The sequence below is a fragment of the Hesperophylax consimilis genome, chromosome 31, assembly GCF_061612785.1.
Source record: "Hesperophylax consimilis isolate HC1 chromosome 31, BYU_Hcon_1.0, whole genome shotgun sequence".
Classification (NCBI taxonomy): Eukaryota; Metazoa; Arthropoda; class Insecta; order Trichoptera; family Limnephilidae; genus Hesperophylax; species Hesperophylax consimilis.
Window position 1 is genome coordinate 5,417,030 of NC_142866.1, and position 19,479 is coordinate 5,436,508.

Here is a 19,479-nt window from a genome sequence, read left to right on the forward strand (position 1 = left end):
TTTGAAGCTGTCATTTTTTGTCATTTGACAAGTAGAAACTACGCCATTAATAAAAATGAAACGATACACGCTTCAACAACGCATTGAAATTATTAAAATTAACTTGAGTGAATCAAATGCAAATCATCTTGAGTGATGAGGCCAATTTCCACCTCTGTGGCTTCGTCAACAAGCAAAATTGCCGCATCTGGGGCTCGGAAAACCCAAGAGTTATTGTTGAGAAGCCTCTCTATTCTCAACGTGTGACTGTTTGGTGCGGTTTATGGTCCGGCGGAGTCATTGGACCTTACTTTTTTGAAAATGAGACTGGAGCAACAGTTACGGTGAATGGATTGCGCTATCGAGATTTGCGCTATTAATGATTTTTTGTGGCCGGAATTGGATGGTATTGATCTGGACAGCGTTTACTTTCAATAAGACGGCGCTACGTGCCACACAAGCAACGAAACCATTGATCTTTTACGATTGAATATCAAAATAACACCTCTTATTGAAAAACCCTGTAGTATAAATCAGAACATACAATATGTACACATAAATCAGCAAAGAATTTAAACAGCCTTTTCTCTCCGACGTTTCTATGTCAAAGTCAATATTTTTAGATAGCAACCATATTTCTTATTAGTTGAGCTTTTAAACATCCATTTTAATATCAAAATATACGACAATACGCTTTATTATTTGTCACATATTGTTGTATGATAAATAAAAAATAATGCTGAAAGCAAAAACTGCTGGGGTGTTTATCGCAAAAAAATATTTCCGAGAATTAACTTTTTTTGTTTATTTTCTACCAATAAAATAATAAACTTAATCATTGAAGAAGAATATAATATTAATAAATTTAGACGAAACGTTACATCACATAAACAGAACATCACATAAAATACACATATTCGAAGGCCTTTAGCCTCAGTCCAGCTGAATTTGCAGTCTACGGTTTATAAAACAGCAATGCATTATAATTAGCATTGTGCATAAGTGCGTAATTTATTGGAGAATTGCCTGATTTATGATGTTTACTAAATTATAGTTTTAAGGGGTTATATACAGTTAGAATTTCAAAAAAAAACTATTTTTTTATTATTTCATTTTCAATGAACATTTATTTAAGTACACACACAGAAAATTTCAAGTCAACCCGGCTATTATTTTCGAAGTTACACGCATATTTGTAAAGACGTGTCAGAGCGGAGACGGTGACTCCAAAAAGTATTCGGGGGTTTTAAAATGTTCACCTTACGTTGATCATGAACAGAGATGTGCTTTATTTCAAATAAATCCATTTCAAATGGAAATGCAAAATGCAAAATAGGTATTTTCCATTTTGCATTTTAAATGCTTTCCTAAAAACCATTTTGCATTTTGAATTTTAAATGCTTTTCTCAATGCATTTTCCATTTTAAATGCTTTTTTGCAACATTCTTCCTACTATCTCCACTCATCTTTTTTTCATAAGCCCCAAATATCAGTCGGTCCTCAACCACGCTATGAGAGATAATTTACATTTGTCAAGTTGCTCCCTGGTAGGAGCCCTGGCAATTGAGTGAAACCATTACAAAAAATACTGATTCAAATACTGAACATGGGGCCATGACGCTGTAATATTAAATGTTAGATAGCAGTTTCTATGTTTTTACGTTGGCAACATTAGTCCCGCGCAAATTTGTTGTGATTTCATAATCTGTAGTCGTGGTGTTTTTGGATTTACCATCATGTAATTAATATGTTTGTTCTACGTTGATGTCCATTATTAAATGACTAAATTGTTTAAAAATTCTATAATTATTTTAATTGTTTGACCTGAGAAACCATTTTGCATTTTCAATGCATTTTGAAAATAGGTATTTTGCATTTTGCATTTGAAATGCTTTTCTAAAAACCATTTTGCATTTTGCATTTTCAAATGGAAAAGTTTTGACCCATTTCCATTTTGCATTTCAAATGGTTTTGGGTACCCATTTTGCACATCTCTGATCATGAAGTTATCAAGAGAGAATCTGAAACAGAGAAATCAGAAAAAGATACGGTTACATCTAGAACTCGAACCCAGGACCCTTGCCTTGCCGGGGCACATTTCTCTGTTTCAGATTTTCGTTTAAGAATCGCTAATATCAATTCAATGATTGAATATCACAATTTGAGGTTTTTCTTACTAAGTTATTAAAAAAATGTTATAAATTTGTTAGCAGATAAGTGCGTCATCAAAACCTCTTGTGATTTGTAACTATTTGCTAGGCTGTGAATGTGGGAATGCGGATTCAGTGCTAACAATGACTTGACTTGAAGCAGCAGTCTGCGGTAATATATTTACACTCTGATTCGAGCAAATCACCTTGTTTTCCTATTGTAAATTAGTGCCTCCTGCTTTTAATGGAATCCAAAGAGACCAGTGTAGTCTTGGATTATCATTATCTACATATCGAACATTTATAAATACACGTTTAATTAAATCAAGTCATTATTAAAACATGTGGGTAAAACTCATTATCGTTAAGATATTAGCATCAGCCGCCACTTTTTGTCTGAGCTGGATGAAGGCGCATAAGCTTACCTTAAATCGTTTTTGTTTCGGTACCTACCACGCCGTGATACGGTCGAAATCGTTATTTTTCATGTGTTGTACTTTTTTGTGATTATAATAATACTAGAGGACCCCGCTACGCTTCACTGTTACTAATATCTTTCTCGGGAGTTTCCTACTTCTTCCACTATTCATACTGTATACCACAATGTTACTGTTAAAAAAATTACATTACATCGACTCACAGACATAGGAATTAATAGACGAGAAGATAATGGCGAGGGGTAAAATCAACTGTTGAAGAACGAAGGGAGTGAAGCTGAATGTGATTCGTCAATAAATCAATCTGACAGTAAATAGGCATCTCGCATTATAATATCACCATTTACTTCTTAAAAGTAAAATCTGCTTTTGAATGAATAGACATTTTTACATGGGAGCGCAAATTACTCGCCACGTTATGAACAAATTTGCGAAGTCCAAATTCGGTTCTCTTTTCAGAGTCGAATATTTCGTTTAAGTATTTAGTTAAGACACTTTTATAAATGTTCATAATTTACTTCCCAGCAACCAACCAGCTTTGTGTTTCGCGTCCAGACGTTTCTCGATGTGATAGTAACAACTGATTCATATTATACGATGTGAATATGCTTAAAATAAAGTAAAATAATGCTTATAAATGGAATGTAATACGACAATTGGGTTTATTCTCTTTTTCACATCTATTTTTACAAGTTTTCATAGTACAAGTCAACATTTTGCCGTGTTATTTCGTAAAATGAACCGATGATGCCTCGACCATAGTTCGCACAAGAATGATGACGTCACGTTTTCAAATTTCACTTGAGGCCATACGCGAGCCCAGCCGGCTCAATGGAACCGGTATGGGGAGTGGGGATAATACGCTTTTAATCACTTAGGGCAGGTCTACTAATATTCATATGTCTATGCATCGACTTTAATTTGACTACGTATCTCATTCCAGCAGAGATATTGCGTTAAGTATTCCTAGTAAACCCCCAACTACTTCTACTATTCAAACAACTCTCTAAATACTCGTGGCACCGATAAGAACAATTTTGAAATTTTAAGCGATATCGGTCGACTAATTTTCCATTCCGGGCTACGGTCCAGGTCCAGTACTAGCTGTCCAAAATATTGTCAAAATAAATAGTAATACCTCTTGTGCTTTGTATAGATACGCGAGTCGAACTTCCGAATCTGAGGCAGTCAACTCTTAGATCAGCAACATCAGCAGCTGTAGGCAGACTGATGGAACCTAAGCGCAAGCCAAATACTAAGTTTGGTGATCGCGCTATCTGGGCCGAAGGCTTGGAATAAACTTCCTCCGGAACTAAGATCCATAACAAGTCCAACAGAATTCAGGTCTAAACTAAAAACTTACCTCTTTAAGCTGTCATACCCTGAAATTAAACATACCATTCCTGAGAGAAAGTCCAGTTATTTCCAATTTTCCAATTATGCCCTAAATCCTGTATCTACATTTCGCTAATAAACAATTAGTTAATGTTAATTAAGTGTTAATCTCAAGTGACCTACAAGGTAAGTATTGTCATTTTTAAATTTTATTATCCCTATACGTAGTTAGTAATATCTTAGATCATTGTAGAAATGTAATATATTATATTTCTACAGCGCCCTTGAGGTGATTTTGCACAAAAACGGCGCTATGAAAATCATCCTAATATTATTATTTATTATTATTATAATGGGGAAAGAAAGAAGCAACCGCAAATGGCGCGAAACGGTGCTTGCAGTTGCTTCTTTCCTTTCCCGTAATTCCTGGCTCGGTTCGCAAATGAACACAACGAATAAAAAAACGAAACATTTTCTAACAGTGGCCGAGTTTTATGAATCAGACATTCGTAGCAAAGATATTAAAAAATGATAAAATATTTAGTCTATTTTAATTCAAAACCAACAGACTTGCTTGGTATTTTACCAATGTTTTTCTGAAATATCTGTTGCTATTTCTATGAATGTTGACATAGTCATTTATTGTCCAATATTTTAAACACTGGAAATTTTTAACTATACCTAACATTTTTAACCAACACCAATATTATTAATAAGTAATAAGTATAAGTAAATAGACTAGTCCCCCAGTTAGAACCGAAAATATTTCTTTACTAAGAGCGTAATAAAAATAGTTAATGTTATATAATTTTAATTTTTAAATTAATTTTCTTCAAAAATTTTTTTCCAGCTTAACGGAGCCATGAAGATTAGGGGAGAGGACCCAAATCAATGGGGAAATTTAAAAATAATTGTCAAATAAAGTTATTTTTCTATTTTTATTCACTATCTCTTCGTAATCGTTAATTCGGATTTTCATAAATCAATATATTTACCTGCGTTAAGTGTACTAGAACATTACATTTTTTTAACAAAGTAAAACATCTATCTACCTTCATCTATATAACAGTGAAATAACCAATATAAAATAACAAGTAATAAAAAAGAGTCATCATTTTCTTATTTCAATTGCTCTGAGTATGTTCGGGCACTGCCAGCGGAGGAAAACGAACGCATAACCCATCGACTAAGAGCAAAAAAAACATACGTAGGCCGTCTAGTACGAGACTTAACATTTAATATATCCATGTATAATCATATGTGTTATTTTATACTTTAAACGTAAGTATTATAAGCCACGGAAACTGTGTATTTGATTCGAAATTAACTTTTACAGTTATTCACGCCGAACACCTGAAGTTATTCTAATCGAAACAATAAGACGAAGTAATAAAACCAGAGTAATAAATAAACTGTTCTTATTCCATCAGAAATTTAATGTTCTTTATCGGAACAATAACTAAAATAATGTTTTTCTTTTCATAAAATCATGACCTTATGAGTTTTTTGCTAAAAATTACATGTATAAATATTCTTTTAGCTACGTATTTATACACGTAAATAAGTAAGTTATAACCTCGAATACATTTTACGTATTTTTAAATTGATACGTATTAAATATAAGTTGATAGTTAATTACATAACATTTTTTACCCTTATTAGATGTTTACAGTGTACGGATTACCTAGAGTAAAAAAGTAAGTTGAGTTTCATTCATTTGAATTAATTGATGCATTTATTTCCTCTTTATCCGTCGTTACCATAATAGTTCTTGTTTTAGAATGAGCTCCATTAAGTTTTTAAGTTCCAAAAAATTTTATTTTTGAAGATAATATGTGTTACGCCGAAACCTTGGAAAAAATGGCAAAGTAAGATTCGAAAATTATTAAAAACACGTTTTGTACTATTATTTAATATGTCATATGCATGAAAAAAATCACAGTTTATCTTTAAATGCAACTAAAGCATTTGTCCAGAGATTTTTGCTCTATTTCAAACGAGTAGTGTTTTAGTAAATATATATCATTTTCGTTTAAGGCGATGCACCACGTCGTGTAGTATTTTAAATCGAGCCGCTATCAATAACACCCCTTAAGTAGATGGCGATAAGGTTTAAATTCCCGCTTAACACCATCCGCCTGTTATGATTTATGCAAGAAAAAAACATGGCCAAAAAGTGTCTTTTGTTTTATTTTGTGGATGTTCAGGCATAAATATTTATTTTTTTCCGATCATTTTATAAATAACTTAATTTGCCACATTATACAATAAAATCATAACCGGAAATTGGTTCGTAAGTAGGAGATTTTGAACTTTAAAGCAGTTTTCATAGGCCTTATACATTATTTTTTCTGGGCTTATAAAAAGACTTATCTAAAAAATACTCGATTATTTCAAAGGCCAAGATTTTTTCTACTCGCAGTATTTAATTAAAGCATTTGAAGAATTTCTAGGCGACCAAATTTTCAAACCAAAAACACATGATTTTGCATTACTATGTAGTGCATCGCCTTTATTATTATCGTTTTTAGAATATTAGCGCGCTCCCTCTAACATTCGTATTTACATATCTCCCTTCAAAACAATCTTTGAACGCTTACTACGGGGCCTTAACATAGATACATACTCGTATATCGCAACATGTAGCATGGAGATGCGATAATAAAACGAGATGTTGAATTTTAATTATTTGTTGCTATTACCGTTAACCCCAGTCGCAGATTATTTTAACAACGTCAATTCTCTAGTGTATTCGACGATAACTGTTTGACAACTTATCTCCACCAAAAATCAACCACATACATCAATAATAACAACGTTTATTATTATTATTTAAATATTAAATTTCCTCGTTTACCAAGAGATAGAGAGGGCAAAAGTCACCCTTCTGGAGATAACATTTTTCCTATTCATTCTTCACGAGTTTACAAGTCGGCAACAGTATAATATTTGCACTGAATATACACTGAAAACATGAATGATGATTATTTATTTAATCTCTTGTGAATGCGTAATGTCCACTAATGTTTAGTCTGAGAGAATTCATCTTTGGTCTTCAAAGAAAGTGTATAAATAAGTAAACTAAATATTTTTTTAGTCATAGATAAGCCCTTGGATTGCAGCTATTTATTATTAAAACACGACATTCAATTTGATTACCAGCAAACTGGTGGTTAGCTTGCCTGGTACAAATAAACATCGAAACCAATTATTACTAATCATAACTGATAATGCTAACCACTAACATATATTTTTAGCTACTGATAGACAGTACAGAAATGTGGATAAGAGCTGATTTTATAGAAATACTTATTTTAATAACATAAACAGAGATAATTACTTACATTACCACTGAACTACTTTGTAATGTAATTGTAATTATAATTATTATTAATACTAGATACCGATGGTATCAAACGTGTGGCGTAATTCGTATAACCTTTTAATTACTTTAAATGGTCTAAAGTTAAAACAATGACGTGAAAATTATTTGTTAAGTCAAGTTTGAGTCAAGTATTTTATATTTGGACAGCTGAAAAGCCAATAAAAATAACGGACATTATGATTCAAAGAGATATCGGAGAACACAGGCTTATATTGAAAGACCAAATTAATGACATTTTTTTAATGCGGAAATAACCCGCAATTCCGCTTTTCCTAGTTCCACCATTTTTTGTCGTAGATACTGATCTCATTCTAAACAAGCACGTTGATTGTTTGAGTATTACGGAAAAAAGAAGAAATAATTGGTCTCTGTTGAAAATAAACTTAGCATACAATATGTCCCCATCTGTTTTGCATGTTAAATTTCTTTGAATTCGTTTACCCCTTTTTGCTTGTTTGTGGTAGAATTTATAAAAAGCTATGGAGATTTAGAAGCAGCGGCATGTAGTTATTTAATATATATAGATACCTTTCTTTTTAAAATTTGAACTAAACATGTTTTCCAATGCCAATTTAATCTATCTAGCCTACCCATGTGTTGTCCTCATCGCTAGTGCAGCTCTCCAGTGTTGTGGAGAATATTTTTCAATTGTGACAAATATTTATGTAAAAACTCAATTCACCCGAAAGGAGTAATCTCCATTATGCATACAGTTTTTCATTGCAAACTATGTGAATACGTGAATAACGTAAAACTAACAGTGCCGCTGTGTTTCGAGTGGGTCCTTGCATACTAAGTTACTACATGTCTGCAGGGTGAAATGCACACTCAGAAATGCGTAGGTACTGCTTGCAATTCACGCTATTCTGTTTTAGTGGCCTTTGTTTTGAAATGATTTTTCTTTCTACCTAATTTTTTAGAGTTTTTTTGAGAGCGCTTGTTATTAAAATTTACAAAAATACAACGTAGCGCCACTGAAATTTAGAAGTATTAAGATACTGCCAAATATTTTATGTAAATTTTAATCTCCACAAAATTCAACAAATTTTAAGGTTCCCGCAGTCAGCATAAGATTTTATATGAATGGCGTTTGGATAATGTTCCCCTTTATAATACATTCGAAAAAACGTACCTTTATTAGTTGTAAGGAACCACTCGATAATTTTTCCCGTCCCGTTTATGGACTGTCAAAATTCGGGCCCCCGATCGGTACAAAGTTTATGTATTTATGGTGAACCAGCGGAGGGCCAATTTTCCCTTCGGACGTGCACTGCGGGCGTCAGCAGCTAATGTCGTAAGTAGACTGAATACTTAATGGACTCGCGGTACTGAGCCAACCCCCTCGCTCAGAGAGATCGCAATATAAAAATGTAACTACTAACGTTGATCAAATACACGGCGAATGGTTCCTTGATAACTCAACACAGTGACAATTCAATACACCTTTAAAAATTGATATAAAGTCATTAGAAACGATGAAAAAAAAATTAAACCAAACCTAACTTAACCCAGTTAATAAAGTTTTTTTTTCAGCAATTTCCATGACTTTATATAACTTTTTAAAGATTTGATGAATTATCATTTTGATGATTTATCCGGTCACCCGTTATAATATGTTGAACCCAATAAACTATTTTTGTATTTATTAATAATTTAATTAATCAATTTACAGAGTATATTCACTAATGTTATCTAAAAAATTCATGAAATTAGTTTTCACTGCTTTTGATTTTTTAATGTTCCTCTTCTATAGAAGCTTGCGCTCGTGTCTAGAAGAGTGGTGAGTATCAAGATGAAGAATATTTAGTGTTTTTAATTATGATTTAAGGAAATATGATTATTAAAATTTATAATTAATTTTTAATATTCATATTTCCTTAAATCATAAATGATATAATATATTAAAGTTGTATCTTTAGTGCTGCTTTAAGTACATATCACTTAGTGGCTGAGCCCAGTAAAGTGCAAACTGAAATAGGATATAAATCGCTTTAGTGAGATGATCCAACTACTGGTAAAGGCAATATAATAGCCTCATTGACACCTGAAACCCGATACGGAAACTCAACAAGAAGAAAATGGACGTTGCCAGTCTGTCATATCGATCACTTGGATGAACAACTTGTGTGGTTTTCTAAAGTAAACCGTAGTTTTTTAATCGTTCTAAGTTATAATATTGATATCGCCCTGTTGTGATAATACGGTTTTATGATATATGACTTTACGACATGTAGGTGGATGATATAGTGTTTGCTTTAGAAAGCAGGTCAGATGGGGTAGAAGCAACGTGGCTACTAATCTACGTGTATTAACTGATTAAATCTGAGCTGAATATATTATTATAAATGGATTATGGATAAACCTATATTACCTTAACTAAATTAGGCAAAATGATATATTTTTCATTGGATTTTCTTTCTTCCGCTCCCCATTAATTATGTCACCAATATTGGCATCAATAATAATATTATTGACTGGGAAGAGTCTAGTGGAATTGCAGGAGGTTGTTATAATCTGTGTAAGGATGTTGTGCTGCGTAAAAACTTGACAAAATTTCCGCGAGCCGAATTGTACATCGCCCTTGTAGTAATAATAATAATAATAATATTACTTGGATGACTTCTATATCGCCGTTTTTGTGCAAAAACACCTCAAGGGCGCTGTACAAACTTATAATACATTTCTACAGTGATCTATGTTATTACTTAACTATTTTTGGAGAAAATTTACAGTACAATACTTACCTGGTAGGTCACTTGAGATTAACACTTAATTAACATTTTCTAATAGTTTGTTGGCGAAATTTAGATACAGGATTTAGGACTTAATTGAAAATTTGAATATACTGGACTTTCTCTTAGGAATGGTATATTTAATTTAAGGGTACGACAGTTAAAAAGGTAAGTTTTTAGTTTTGTAAATTATCCAAATATTTTGTGTTTCTTCGGCATTACTTAACTATGTAACAATTTCTTGACATTTTTTAAAATTATAGTTTCATTTTATACTGTAAATATTAGTATTATTAATTGGTCATTTTAAAACTAGCTTAAAATTACTATCTGATATGTGAGGATATTGTGTCAGCGCTTTATTAGCAGCAGAAACTTTTGCACTGTTGGTGGACGCGGTGGACTCTCTCGCTCCAGCGGCTGGTCCAGTTTCTTCACCACCTAGGATTCTTGCTGCAATCTTCGTGTCACCTGTTTCTGTTCTTCATTTTACTTAACTTAACTGCAATTTATTTTTGTAATACCTGCATCAACTGTAAAGCGCCCCTGAGGTGATATCTCACAAAAGCGGCACTATACAAATTGTCCAATAAATAAATAAATTAATAATGGTACTGATCATCCAAATATTATTATTATTAATAGTGTCAATGGGGGCGGACAGTAAATACGAGATTATCGTAGGTACATAAAAATTTCACGCGCATCACATTTTGTTAGAATGCTTATATATTTGACATTTTCCGAAAATGTATGTAATACAAATGATTGATAATTACTCGATTATCCGTGAACAGATGCCAACAGATTGGACAAATTCATGGCGCTACATTTTTTTCGATACCTACCTATTGATACATATTTCTAATGCATATTTTTAGTAATAAGATTAGAGTGTCGTCTATCAAATGCAAAGAGCCTAGTGGCGGTTTTTAAAATAAAACAACAGTCTTTTAGTACCGAAAGTCCTATTCATAAATCTATTGTTGCATGAAAGAATTCGACCCTTGCAGTGTCCTTTTGTAGGGTCTGTCTGTTGTTGTAGTCTTGAAACATTATTTATATTCGGGCACTTTTATCACGCAACCTCGTCTACGTCGGAAATTCCACAAATCGCCTGCTAAAAGCATCTGGAGACAGCGGACACATGTGCTAGGATTGGGCCCGATGACGGTAAGGAAGGTTAAACATAACTTAAGTGTGTTACAAAATATTACAAAAATAATAATTTCGGTGGTGTGTCTCTGCGTAACTCGGGTTCAATGATATCTAGTACTGAGATAAGCTTTGATTTTCAAAATTGGAACTGACTGTGGGAACTATTCAGAGCGATAAAGTAGGTACTTACCAAAATCAATTAATTAATTATTATTAAAAATAATAATAATTGGATGATTTGCATAGCGCCGTTTTTGTCTAAAATGACCTCAAGGGCGCTGTACAAATTTATAATACATTTCTACAATGATCTATGTTATCATTATATATTTGAATTGTGTATTTCATTTGTTTAATTTTTTTTTGCATGTCGCAATTTTTTATGATTGAGTAAAATCTTTTTTATTTTTCACGGGTTAGAATTACAATAAGAATGTGAACTATAAAATATATCAGTAATAGGCAACCCACGATCGTCAATGATACTGCAATAGATAAGTGCTATGTTTTGCCTTTTGCTTTATGTATATATTTATATTATACACCCGTATGGGCTTTTACAAATATGTGTTATACTTAATAGTTTGGTGGAACAGTAATCTTCAAGTAAAATTAGCTAATTAAATTTTATATGACCAATGCAGAGGGACAGTATTATGCTAACATTAATAATTATTATGAACATTATTATAGCCTTCTTGTAACTAAATTACGTGCAGTTGAACACATCTACTCCTACGATTGCGAACTGCATGCAATAGAGGTACAAGTGAGTATTTAAAAGACTTACTAGTGATATTGTAGTTGTCATTAAAAATTATTTTCGATTGAGTAGTTCTAGTATTGAAACGTTCCAACAAAACAGGGGGAATTGTTATATATATAGCACCTATTCTATGGGCCGGTATATCGATATACCCATGAGTGTTATTATCCACGATAATATAATTTTTTTTCCTTATTTTTTATTTCTTATTTTACTATTTCGCAAGTCTTGTTAGAAACTTAACCATTGGGTGCTATCTAAAACCACGTGATTTTATTCGTGGAATTATTTCATAGACGTGACATTTGCTAATCTGCCAAATGAACTTTGTTAATTTAATACAAATTATTGCAAAACACGTGTAAAATATACAAACAAAAACATGAGTACTTTTTAAAACAAATAATATGTTTGAAATGCGTTTCGAAAAGTGATTTAAATACATCTATTTGAATTTCACCTTCATTTTCTTGAATGAATGTATGATTGAAGTGGAAATTAAACCACTCCCCAAAATCCAATAGAGCTGAAACTCGACAGATAAACGCACGCGGACTTTCAAGCAATTATCTGAAATTGGATGACATTACATTAGTTAATGTACGAAATAAATGTCGATCCTACCCAATTGGGATTTGGCTCAGTTGTTAGCACAGTTGACTATTGTCCCTGGGGATGAAGGTTCAATCCTCCATCTATTAAAAAATCATTTTTAACGGGTTATATTTTTTCAAATTTTTTATCAGTCTTGGAAATCAGCACAAATAAACAGATTACTCAAATTATTTATTTGTTTTACAATATGTTAAAAAAACAGTCCCCATTAATTATTAATTACTCAAATTATTTATTTATTTTACAGTATGTTAAAAAAACTGTCCCCATTAATTATTACTTACTCAAATTATTTATTTATTTTAAAATGTGTTAAAAAAAGTCCCCATTAATTATTATTTATTATTTTTGCAGTTCTAAAAACAGGTTGCTCATGTCAGATGCAGGTAAGGAGGTACTACGTAACGTTCAGTTGGTATTCTAGAAGCGCGTAAATAAGAAGATGAATGAAAATGGGAGAAGGGATGTCAATACTTACGACATTCTTTCCCCCTGCCAGCTCCTTAATTATAGGGAAAATGTACCAATATGAAATGTGTACATCGATGACTTAGAATTAAAATAATAGTGTTATCTCCAGCTTTCTTATAAAATTAATTACTTACCTCCTGAAATGTACTAACGATGGCCTAATTTTTTCATCAAAAATATAAAATTATAATGTATATCTTCCAGGCATTTTTACACATATATGTTATCTCCGTATATTTCTCATATATGTTATCTCCTTAATACAAAAGTTTATCTATATGCTTAACGAAACTCCATGTCAAAATATTGTATTTACGTTTAATATAGATACTACAACATTGAACTATAATCTTATTTTCATATCAAAAATTTAATTCTTGAATTCAGTTTTCTCAATAATATTATTTATGGAGTAGTACAGTATTTTAACTCTGCCATCGACATATCAATAAAGTACCTACATATTTATTTATTTATTGCATCTCACTATACATAAAACACTTTTTTTTCATATAAAAATCAACCTCACTAGGACTAAGCCTGTATCGAGGTTGATGAATTACATTTGAGTGAAGCAAACATAAGAGTAATCACAAACATAAATTAATTCTATATACAAACCCAAAATATTTCAAAATTAAAGAAAAAATATGTATTAGATGTGTTACCAGATGGGTAATTTGACAGTATATTGTAACAATATTTGAGCAATAACTAATCATTAATCATTATTCAAAAGAAGAAACAAAGTTAGATAATAAAGACAGATAGGGTGACATTCAGTTTTTAGCAAATGGGACTTATATAAAATCTTATTATTTAAGAAAGGACAAGGAACATATTCGTAGAAAATAATTTATCTACGTACCAGTGTAATAAATGTATTTTCAAAATTGTATGTATGCACCAATGAAGACCATAAAAAAATTATTTTATAAAAGTATCGACTGGTAGCAAATATCAAAGATAATTTTGTTGTTTTGGCAGAGTATTGAACCTTCCTCCCCAGTAACTGGAGTCAACCAACTCTAACCCAGTCTAACAACTGAGCCAAATACCAATTGGATAGGACCGACATTTATTTCGTATATTAACTGCAGTAATGTAATTCAATTTCAGAGAAATTAAAAATGTCCGCGTCCGTACGCGTGTTTGTCACCAAAGATCGAGAGAATGTCTCACAAAAGCGGCGCTATATAAATTAGCCAAGTTTCACTTCCAAGATTAGCATTCATTCATTCACGAAAATAAAACTGAAATGCAGATATATGTATTTAAAAAAAAATCAAGCCTACCAAGGCATCAGAATTCTAAGGGACATGCTTGCAATGATTTTGGGTAATATACCTACCTACTGGCCTCCACAATCCACATCTATCTTATGGTTATACGCTATATTATTTCAGAGAGAAATGAGACAAATGTAAATTTGCCAGAGTAGCGGTGAATTCTCGCCAAACTACGGAGAATCGTGAAGAATGGGTTGGGTAGGTATCTAAATGGCAGGTTCCAGGTATGAGGGTGATGGTTCTCAAACTTTGCATCACGGACCGAAAATTATTATTAATTAATTGTGAATTCATATTTTGATGGATTAGAATCTTACCACTGAAAAATTACATAACAGTGATTATTATAACAACTGAACAAGATAACGAATTTGATACGTTTCTATATTATATTTACTGTAAAGCAGAAAATCTCTTTTTTTTTTGCTAGAAATTCGAACGATTCAAACGATTTTAAGCTTGCAACGATAATTATGGCATGATGGTCTGGGGAGTTATGATACGATATTAATTTGTTTAAAATAAGACTGTAAGCTAGATGGTTATTTTTTTAATAAAATCTCGGGTAATAATAATAAAGTATGCTATTAATAACAGAAGCTTTACTTTTACCGCTGCGCAAAACTTACAGATGTTTGATGAATGCAAACATATAAGACGCAAACGAACCGAATTATTTTTAAATTTTAAAGTGTATATATTATTTAAATCTTGTAAAATTTTCATAATAACCGTTTAGTCTAACCGAGTTAGTCGATCTTAAGATTTGTAGAGATCAAAGGGTTGTAGGATTTAAGACACTCAAACAGTTTATTCGCTTTTGGTGTTAATTGTTATTGAAACTTAACTTCAATTTTCCAATAATATCCGTTTCCCAAATTAACTGTCGCTAGCTAATTTTTGACAGCAAAAAAGAACTGCAAAATCCATAATGTCGGAGTTCATCGTAATTTTGTAGAAATAAACAAACTGGTTTTGGTTTTATTATGATCTTCTCTCAACAAAATGGGAATGTTTAAGAGCATCTGGTCTAGACGAACCGTCGCGTCGTCGGATTGAAAAAAACTGTCGGTTCAATATTTCTATACGACTTGTTGTACCTAGCCTTCTAGCCTAGCTTCATTCTCTGTTGATAATTTCGAATAAGCCTCATTTTAGAATAATAGTAGCGCCGCGGGGTTACTATAGTTTCGGTAAAACCGGAATGACGTAACTTACCCCTGCTATTTCTGCTGCCCTGATAACTCACCCCATTATTATTTACCTTGGCTATCGGTCGAGAGCAGTGATTTAAACATTAATAAACAAGTTGCACAAACTAGCTTCAGGTTTGTGAGAAACTTGTAAGGTTTTATTTGAATAAATAAAAAAAATATATTTCAACAATGTACACACCACACAGTTTTTTCGGTTTAATTAAACTTTGCGGGAAAAGACATGATAAAAAAGTTGATTTAGATTGTTTAGAATATATAGCTTGGGAACTTACCCACTGCAAAAAACAGATACTTATAGATAATAAATACATATATTTAGTCACTGGTTCATGCATGGGTACCTACTTGAGTATCCACATGGCAAATATATTTTCCTAAGATAATTTTGTACTTGAACACTTCCAACAGTTTTCGTGATAGAAGATGTAAGTTAGGCATATTGTGAAATATTTTTTAAATAAATAGTATTATTTGCAGAATGCCAATGTTGTGTTATGACGGCATAAGCAGGCGTTGAATGTATTATTTTATGGTATCACTTTTCTTTTGGATCCTTACTTCTTACTACAAATTAACATAAACCTACGTGAGGTGGGAGTGGAGGAACTAAGACTACCGGCAAAACTGTGATTCCACTGAAGACTGTAAGCATCGATATGACACTCGCCACTCGCTCGTCTTGGTATAGATCAACAACTATTAATGGACACGTGGAGCTTCGGATACCTCTGCCCGGCGTAATTGAATTTCCACGATAACACATGCGCAATATAATTATTTTTATAATATACCTAATGTCGATACAATATTATATCATTGCACGAATAACAGTTAAAGGGCGGCAAAATCATTCAAAATTAATTTGTAAAAAAAATTCAAGTCAGAATTCTGAGACCAAAAGTTATTAAAAAGGATTCACGAATTAATTTAAGTTCGTTCTAATATTAAGAAGCTTTTCCAAAATTACATTCTGAAATCCCTTGAAACTCTAATTGGTGTTGCATCACTTCTCCACCAGAAGGTCTATAGCAGAATAAATAATTCGTAAAGGCACTCACCTGCCTTATATTGGATCCCGGTGGTCACCCCTCGAACTGTAAACCACCCGAGCGTAAAGATGCCTGGAACCAGAGAATTGCGGCTCAACCGTAATCGGCTTCGGACAATATGTCAGCAATCACACGTGGTGGCAACGCAAGAATACAGCACCAACACACGCGACGCCTTCGGCTGACTCACTAGAAATGATTCGAGTACTTGAGTCTCACAACGAAAGGCCAAAAATCCATACTCAGAATGGAGAAGGGGGGTGATGCTAAAATGCAGGTACATAATCAACGGGGACGAACTGTATGGTAGCGGTTCCAAAAATACTCATAATTATTTAGAGGTCCAAATTGTGCAGGTTTTCCTTTCGAATGAATTGTCTGGTACCCGGTATTGGACAAGAATTTTCCGAGCTGGCACGGAAAACTCGTTGATGAATTCACTCAACCATTACAACTGTTCCTAATTCCTGCAACCATTCGTATTACTTTTATTCAACTTTCCTATTGGATACAGACACATTAACTAAACTTTTGTGATGGCATAGTTTAGTTATTATAGCGGTATTTACGATGCGGCGGGGGAAACCTCATGTCAATCAACCGACTTGGCCTAAAGGAAGTTTAAATCAATAAACAACTGCATTCCGTTCCTGGTGATCACATTCAGTAAAGGGTGATGATTAAGATGTCACGGAGCAGTTTAAATCGATGTAATGTGGCTTCGCCTATACGCGTGGAAAATGTAACAGCCTTAGAAATCATAACGACAAGGTACTGATTTATTTATAGGGGGATAGCTATACGTACAAACAGTAAGTTTAGTGTATAGCATTTCTAGATGGAATTACATGCCTTCCAATCCATATATTTGTACACAGATTAGGTACCTACGTACGTATATGCATGTCCTTGCAATCACAATATAGCGATGCTTGACAAATCGTAAGATTAAAATGCTATATTAATGTTATATAATAACTTAAAGTAAAGTTATTTACATATGCGGTTTTCAAACTTGATCATATTTATTTTTTTTACTAACATCAGGAACGAAAACACTTTACCGCAAAAACCGGGGACACTGCCAATTTGCAAACTGCAATTTGCCCAATACGAGTAAAACCCCGGGAAAACTACATACGATATCGTAGTAAGATTATGCAGATATGTGGGACATGCTTTCTCCGAACCGCAATAAAAACGCAAGTAATTTGTATGCTTTGAGTAAAAAGGTTCAATCATTTGCAGGTCGCAAATTGTAAATGTTTGCCTGAGTTTTTGAGTGTTCCAACTTTCAACTTACATTATTTCATCACAAGAGGCTCGACACATGGGAGTTAAACATCCCGCTTTTACACCGTATTTGGAAACAGTCAAAACTCTTGCATTTGCTTTTTGGCTAGCGCCTATAAATAGCGACATTGCCGCCTTTTATCACATTATTTTGCAAGTCATAAACTCTGTTATTTTTAATTTGATCTGATAAAGGCAACGGGAAGGCCATGACCGAATGATGAAAATACTGATGTAATATTGCAAATAATATAAATTATTTGGGTTTTATTAAACGACGGATTTTGCGGATTAAAACGGGCGCCGGATAACTTAATAAATATGTTGTTTTCGGGTTTTGTTATTTATGTCGGCCCTATGTCATTCTGTCATATATATATATTGATAATAATAATATTTGGATTATTTGTATAGCGCCGTTTTTGTGCAAAATCGCCTCAAGGAAGCTGTACAAATATATAATACATTTCTACAATGATCTATGTTATTACTAACTATATATGGAGACAATATACAGCACCATACTTACCTGGTAGGTCACTTAAGATTAACAATATTTAACATTAACTAATTGTTTATTAGCAAAATTTAGATACAGAATTTACGATATAATTGGACTTTTCTGTCATTTTACCGCTAGTTTGGTAACACGTATCAAAATTGATAATTAATATTTATGTGAATAAAATATTCTTTGTCACAAAATGCTTTTACAATTTTTGGAAATAATTATCATCCTCATTGTACGTAAATAAAAATCAGGGAATTTTCACCACCACAGATCGTAGAAACTGTAATCACTACTTTCTGTGGATTGCAACGGAGATAATAATAATTATTTCAAAACAATTAGTATTGTAAACTAAAAGGATACCTCCTCTCCATATTCCTAATCGTGGCCCATTACCAACTTTCTCAGTAGTCATTACCTAAGTAGCTGCACCCCGCCACGCTCTGCTATGGCTCAGTCTGTCTGTGCAGAAACAATAGAGCGTGTTGCATTTACAGATGGGGCTGTTTTTCAAAAAAAGCATTTTTACCTGTCTCATGTGACAATATAGGTATGTGAAAACACACGCGTATTTGAATGCAACGCAATTCACAGTAATCGTTGAAGAACTTTCAGATATTTATGATTTTGAACAAACGAACATTTATATGGATAGATTAAATCAATAATACAGGAAGCGATCGCGGAGACGGCCGCCGGGCCGCCTGCCATATCAGGGGTTCCATGATAACTCAACACACCTTTAAAAACTGATAAAAAGTCGAAAGCGATAAAAAAAACTAACCTAAGTAGAAAGTTTTAGTTTCATCGCTTTTAACCGTTCAGGCTAATTTGTTCGCTTTTGGGAAACAATCATATGGTCTCTCATAAATCGTTGTCTTCCTTACTGTTGTAATATGATCTAAACTAGAAGTTCCCAAACTTTTTTGCCGAATACTGAATTTTCCGAAAACTATTAACGTCCCATGTGATAATCATTTCCTTTTTTCTTTTGAAGATTCCCTTCTCTTGCCTGCCAAAAAACCGAGTGGCGGTATAGTTCCTCTTTCTTTACATTGTGCAGACAGGGGCGCCCTTGTGAGGTATTACACT

At 32.9% G+C, this 19,479-nt stretch overlaps 1 protein-coding gene across 1 annotated transcript in view; it reads right to left on the reverse strand.

Moving 5' to 3' along the window:
* The window catches only part of path (solute carrier family 36 member pathetic), a 73,763-nt gene extending 56,990 nt beyond the window's left edge, over positions 1 to 16,773 (reverse strand). Inside the window, exon 1 of the mRNA XM_089649742.1 lies at positions 16,593 to 16,773. The gene's annotated coding sequence lies outside the window, so the exon portion shown is untranslated. The remainder of the gene's footprint in view (positions 1 to 16,592) is intronic.
* Between the last annotated feature and the right edge of the window lie 2,706 nt (positions 16,774 to 19,479).